This window comes from Oncorhynchus mykiss, chromosome 21 (assembly GCF_013265735.2).
Source record: "Oncorhynchus mykiss isolate Arlee chromosome 21, USDA_OmykA_1.1, whole genome shotgun sequence".
In the NCBI taxonomy this organism is placed as follows: domain Eukaryota; kingdom Metazoa; phylum Chordata; class Actinopteri; order Salmoniformes; family Salmonidae; genus Oncorhynchus; species Oncorhynchus mykiss.
In genome coordinates this window covers 7,770,037-7,776,036 of record NC_048585.1, presented here as the reverse complement: position 1 = coordinate 7,776,036, position 6,000 = coordinate 7,770,037, and positions in this window count along the sequence as shown.

Genomic DNA, 6,000 nt, shown 5'->3' with positions numbered 1-6,000 from the left:
AGGCAGTTAACCCACTGTTCTTAGGCCGTCATTGAAAATAAGAATTTGTTCTTAACTGACTTGCCTAGTTAAATAAAGGTAAAATAATCACCCTTGTCTGACTGCACGTTGCTAAGCAAATCACCCCTGTCTGACTGCTCGTTGCTAAGCTAATCACCCTGTCTGACTGCTCGTTGCTAAGCAAATCAACCCTGTCTGACTGCTTGGTATCAACACCTATTACCCTACTACAATAACACTGGGGAGGAAATAGGACCTGGGCCTGGTATCAACACCTATTACCCTACTACAATAACACTGGGGAGGAAATAGGACCTGGGCTTGGTATCAACACCTATTACCCTACTACAATAACACTGGGGAGACAATAGGACCTGGGCCTGGTATCAACACCTATTACCCTACTACAATAACACTGGGGAGGAAATAGGACCTGGGCCTGGTATCAACACCTATTACCCTACTACAATAACACTGGGGAGGAAATAGGACCTGGGCCTGGTATCAACACCTATTACCCTACTACAAAAACACTGGGGAGGAAATAGGACCTGGGCTTGGTATCAACACCTATTACCCTACTACAAAAACACTGGGGAGGAAATAGGACCTGGGCTTGGTATCAACACCTATTACCCTACTACAAAAACACTGGGGAGACAATAGGACCTGGGCTTGGTATCCAATGGTACCCTATTCCCTATTTACTTTGGACTATAGTGCACTATATACGGAATAGGGTGGCATTTGGGATTTTAACCCAGTTATACAGCTAGTTATAAGGCTTTATTGGTTATCATGTTGTCACGCTCGTCCTCCTCTTCTGACGAGGAGTAGCAAGGGTCGGACCAAAGCGCAGCGAGGTATGTGTTCATGACGATATTTATATTCAACTCAGAACACTAAAACAAAAATAACAACGAGGACGAAACGAAACAGTCCTGTCTGGTGACATACACAAAGACAGAAAATAATCACCCACAACTCAAAAGGGGAACCAGGCTACCTAAATATGGTTCTTAATCAGGGACAACGATAAACAGCTGCCTCTGATTGAGAACCGTACCAGGCCGAAACACAGAAATCCCAAAACATAGATAAAAGGAACATAGACAACCCACCCAACTCACGCCCTGACCAAACTTAAACAAAGACATAATTAAAGAACTAAGGTCAGAACGTGACAAGAACCTTATAAAGAGATCTTCCGTGAGCTATTTAGACTTTGTAAGAGTTCTGTTGTTACACCAGTCAGCAGTGCTTCTCGCGAGAGAAGCTTCTCAGCTTTAAAACGGATTCAAATCAAATCAAATCAAATGTTATTTGTCACATACACATGATTAGCAGATGTTAATGCGTGTGAGAGTAATACTAGATTCTACAGTCTAACAGCACCTTTATATTCTGGATGGCTCCGTTTATAAAGGCAAGACGTAATGTGTGTGTGTGTGTGTGTGTGTGTGTGTGTGTGTGTGTGTGTGTGTGTGTGTGTGTGTGTGTGTGTGTGTGTGTGTGTGTGTGTGTGTGTGTGTGGTTCTAAACCCGTTTTTTATTTATTTGACTGTACTGGTTCAGATCATTATGATTCATGAATATCAACCCAAATACACAGTTGTAATAACATTTCGCCCACTGAGTTAATTACCGACTCATTTATTACACCGGTTTCAAATGATAGGTTACCAACCTTCATACCGCAGCCGTATAAGTCATTCAATTGTAACAGTAATTAGCTAGCTACAGTATTAACGAGCATGCATGAAAAATAAATAGTTGCCAGTTAAATAATTCTCTGTTTGTTCATCAAGTGGTACTGTCAGGCCTCTACTATCATGTAGGATATAAACAGAGGTGGGTCTAATAGCTTATTAGACGTCAAAAACACACAGCAATAACTATTTCGCTGTCGTATCTTGGTGTTCATTGTCGGTCAGTGACGCTGCTGTGAAGAGAAGCTTTGCTAAAAGCATCTTGCAATCGAAAGTGACTGACTGGTTGTTTTTCCTGCGAGGAGTTCAGAGTTTCACCGCTGAGCCGTGAAATGAGGAAGAACAGCTGATGTAGCACGGCGGCAGACATCACACACACACACACACACACACACAGCCTGGCTTCGACCTGTGCAGAGTGGTGGGGGGAGGGGAGCTTTCCTTTCACGCCCGGACAGAAAATCCGCTCAACTAAGTCCACAAAACTTAAAAGCGTTGTTACTCTTACGTGTGAATGAGTTTAAGGAATTTATTGTAGGCCCTATTTTAGAAAATAAAAATAAAAATAAATAGTATACTAGCCTGTAACTTATCGAGTGGTTTTTAAAAGTCTACTACCCGTGAAGGATTGCTTGACCAACGGTCCCCTTCAGAATGCCTGGTTGAAAACAGTGGTTATGCATTGAATACCCCCAGGGATTAGCACGTTACATGAATATGACCAATGGAGTACAACTCGAGGCGAGTGACCAACATGAATAAGTAACTTCCTTTAAAACGTCGATAGAACGTAATGGATGCCGCCTGAAAACAGTCCAGTATTTTAGCGGCGTTTCAGCGCTGTCCATGGTGCTACTTTCCCCACATCGTGGCTATAGCCCCCCACTCTGTTGCTGCCTGTGTTTTACTGTATCCGTTGGATCGCTTGCTGTGTTTTACAAGCGGTAATTAAATCGTAATATGTATTCCAGAACTATTTCCCAGTATTGTAGAACACCACGCAACACTACTCAGCTGCGCCCCCCCCCCCCCCCCCCCCCCTTATTAATTTGTATTCGAAACTAGCGGTCTCTAGACTAGGTTACTCCTGTGGTGTTTTCTCTTTGAGTTGATTTGAAAAGCATAGCAACGCTATCTCTGTTTCACATCAACTCTCAACTCACATCCTCCCCGCGGCCGACCGACACAGACCCACTCCGAGGCACTGATTGGCTGCTCGCCGCCCCACCTCGCGTCGGTCTGAAGCCATATGCAGCAGCGGAAAACTCCTGATTGGCACAGCCCGCAACCCCCTTCGCGCAGCACGCCAAAAGGAGCTCCAATGGCGGCTTGACCTGTGTGGCTTGGAGGAGGGAGGACGCGGGAGGCTAGGGGGAGGGAGGAAGACAAATCCTTGAGCACAGGGTGAGGGGTGTCAGATTAGAAAAAGGAGAAATGTATTTGTGTGAGCAAAACGTCACACTCGGTAGGCTACTTGCTGTTAGCTATATGACCCGTTTCTCTCTCTCTCTCAGAACAAAATGGCTAACTGCCCCTCTACAGCCCGATCTCTGTGTTACTACAACCGAGTGCTGGTATAATTCAGATGATATGCTACTAACTTCAGACCGCTTGTTTATATTCATTTGCTCTTCTGTATGCTAGTTAGAAAGACACAGAAAGATGTGGAATTATTTAAGACTATAATGCTTTTAACACATAATTCATTAGGCCTTTATTTACTGAGCTGGCACACACAAGAACACATTTTGATAACTGCAGTGAACAATTCTTAACTGGGCATCTAAGCACATAGGCATATAAGGAACAGAGGTGTATGTCTGTTGGTGTCCAGGCTGACTAGCTAAATCAATAAGGGGAGAGAACATAACCTTTAAATGACCTCAGCTCACTTCTCCTGGTGCTTTTACAGGTCAGAGTGGTCTTACTCAGAATAAACTGGAGCAATGAATAACTAATTTTCCTCTCCATGAAATGCCCAATGTCCCTCTGAGTGTGTTAAAGACCCAATGTCCCTCTGAGTGTGTTACAGACCCAATATCCCTCTGAGTGTGTTAAAGACCCAATGTCCCTCTGAGTGTGTTAAAGACCCAATGTCCCTCTGAGTGTGTTAAGACCCAATATCCCTCTGAGTGTGTTAAAGACCCAATGTCCCTCTGAGTGTGTTAAAGACCCAATGTCCCTCTGAGTGTGTTAAAGACCCAATGTCCCTCTGAGTGTGTTAAAGACCCAATGTCCCTCTGAGTGTGTTACAGACCCAATGTCCCTCTGAGTGTGTTACAGACCCAATGTCCCTCTGAGTGTGTTAAAGACCCAATGTCCCTCTGAGTGTGTTAAAGACCCAATGTCCCTCTGAGTGTGTTACAGACCCAATGTCCCTCTGAGTGTGTTAAAGACCCAATGTCCCTCTGAGTGTGTTAAGACCCAATGTCCCTCTGAGTGTGTTAAATACCCAATGTCCCTCTGAGTGTGTTAAAGACCCAATGTCCCTCTGAGTGTGTTAAAGACCCAATGTCCCTCTGAGTGTGTTACAGACCCAATGTCCCTCTGAGTGTGTTAAAGACCCAATGTCCCTCTGAGTGTGTTAAAGACCCAATGTCCCTCTGAGTGTGTTAAAGACCCAATGTCCCTCTGAGTGTGTTAAAGACCCAATATCCCTCTGAGTGTGTTACAGACCCAATGTCCCTCTGAGTGTGTTACAGACCCAATGTCCCTCTGAGTGTGTTAAAGACCCAATGTCCCTCTGAGTGTGTTAAAGACCCAATGTCCCTCTGAGTGTGTTAAAGACCCAATGTCCCTCTGAGTGTGTTAAAGACCCAATGTCCCTCTGAGTGTGTTAAAGACCCAATGTCCCTCTGAGTGTGTTAAAGACCCAATGTCCCTCTGAGTGTGTTAAAGACCCAATGTCCCTCTGAGTGTGTTAAAGACCCAATGTCCCTCTGAGTGTGTTAAAGACCCAATGTCCCTCTGAGTGTGTTAAAGACCCAATGTCCCTCTGAGTGTGTTACAGACCCAATGTCCCTCTGAGTGTGTTACAGACCCAATGTCCCTCTGAGTGTGTTAAAGACCCAATGTCCCTCTGAGTGTGTTAAAGACCCAATGTCCCTCTGAGTGTGTTAAGACCCAATGTCCCTCTGAGTGTGTTAAAGACCCAATGTCCCTCTGAGTGTGTTAAAGACCCAAAGTTCCTCTGAGTATGTTACAGACCCAATGTCCCTCTGAGTGTGTTAAAGACCCAATGTCCCTCTGAGTGTGTTAAAGACCCAATGTCCCTCTGAGTGTGTTAAAGACCCAATGTCCCTCTGAGTGTGTTAAGACCCAAAGTCCCTCTGAGTGTGTTATAGACCGAATGTCCCTCTGAGTGTGTTAAAGGCCCAATGTCCCTCTGAGTGTGTTACAGACCCAATGTCCCTCTGAGTGTGTTAAAGACCCAATGTCCCTCTGAGTGTGTTAAAGACCCAATGTCCCTCTGAGTGTGTTAACGACCCAATGTCCCCCTGAGTGTGTTAAAGACCCAATGTCCCTCTGAGTGTGTTAAAGACCCAATGTCCCTCTGAGTGTGTTATAGACCGAATGTCCCTCTGAGTGTGTTACAGACCCAATGTCCCTCTGAGTGTGTTAAAGACCCAATGTCCCTCTGAGTGTGTTAAAGACCCAATGTCCCTCTGAGTTTGTTAAAGACCCAATATCCCTCTGAGTGTGTTAAGACCCAATGTCACTCTGAGTGTGTTACAGACCCAATGTCCCTCTGAGTGTGTTACAGACCCAATGTCCCCCTGAGTGTGTTAAAGACCCAATGTCCCTCTGAGTGTGTTAAAGACCCAATGTCCCTCTGAGTGTGTTAAAGACCCAATGTCCCTCTGAGTGTGTTAAAGACCCAATGTCCCTCTGAGTGTGTTAAAGACCCAATGTCCCTCTGAGTGTGTTAAAGACCCAATATCCCTCTGAGTGTGTTACAGACCCAATGTCCCTCTGAGTGTGTTACAGACCCAATGTCCCTCTGAGTGTGTTAAAGACCCAATGTCCCTCTGAGTGTGTTAAAGACCCAATGTCCCTCTGAGTGTGTTAAAGACCCAATGTCCCTCTGAGTGTGTTAAAGACCCAATGTCCCTCTGAGTGTGTTAAAGACCCAATATCCCTCTGAGTGTGTTACAGACCCAATGTCCCTCTGAGTGTGTTACAGACCCAATGTCCCTCTGAGTGTGTTAAAGACCCAATGTCCCTCTGAGTGTGTTAAAGACCCAATGTCCCTCTGAGTGTGTTAAAGACCCAATGTCCCTCTGAGTGTGTT